The sequence below is a fragment of the Rhagoletis zephyria genome, unplaced genomic scaffold (genome assembly GCF_001687245.7).
Source record: "Rhagoletis zephyria isolate East Lansing unplaced genomic scaffold, Rhagoletis_zephyria_1.1 Rzeph_scaffold_20700, whole genome shotgun sequence".
Classification (NCBI taxonomy): Eukaryota; Metazoa; Arthropoda; class Insecta; order Diptera; family Tephritidae; genus Rhagoletis; species Rhagoletis zephyria.
Genome location: NW_016177758.1, coordinates 7,338 through 8,292, shown reverse-complemented (window position 1 = coordinate 8,292; position 955 = coordinate 7,338).

Below are 955 nucleotides of genomic sequence, written 5' to 3'. Positions count from 1 at the left end.
TTGCTGCCCTCTCCTCATTCTCTTGTTGCTGCTGTTCGGAGCGAGGCCAGGGCTCGCTGGTCACGCTGAGGACGCAAACGAAGAAGAAGGAGAAGGGAAACAGGCAGCAAGTGTGTGTGTGCTGGTGGACGAGTTCACGCGAGGTCAGCATGGCCGGTCAGAGGTTTGACAGGAGAGAGAGAGAGGGGGGGCAGGAGACAGAGAGAATCGAATTGGCCGATGCTGCTGATGCTGCTGGACAGTGACTTGAACGACCGCTGCTTTGGCCGCATCCCTTTGCGAATTCCCTGGCAGCTCGCTCGTTCGTTCGCTCTCTCGTGTGCGCTGCTCGCTCGCCCGCTCGCACACATCCGGTCCCAGCTTGCCTGACAACAGCAGCAGCAGCAGCCCCCGCGCTGAAGGAGTGGCCCAGAGTGAGGGTGAGTGCACAATAAATGCGCTGCCGATGCTGATGCTAAGGAATGGTCGAAGGCCTGAATGACTACGACTACTACTACTGCTGCTGCCGCTACTGAGGCCTGAGGGAGGAAATCGAATGGAAAGGCAGCAACTGACTAGTGGCAATGGGGAGAATGGTGCCTACACTCCTGCACAGCACCAGCACTCAACAGCAGCCTGAGACTCCCGAGGTGGCAGGAACGACGACGACGACGACCACGACAACGTCGTCGACGACGTCGTCGATGATAGCAGCTCCAACTGCTCCTGGCAGCTCTTGCACCACCACCACCACCACCACCGCCACTCTCCCTCTTTCTCCAGAGCCCGCCTCTGCACACGAGACGAAGGCGACTCTGACTGTGTGACTAGTGTCAGTCAGTGGAGCCAGCTAGCCAGCCAACCAACCAACTATCTGCCGAGTATTTGGGCTCAGCACGAGCAGCGCGGCTCCCCGCTCTCCTCGCTCCTCGTTCCTATCCCCACTATCCACGCTCTCTCTCTCTCTCTCTCTCTC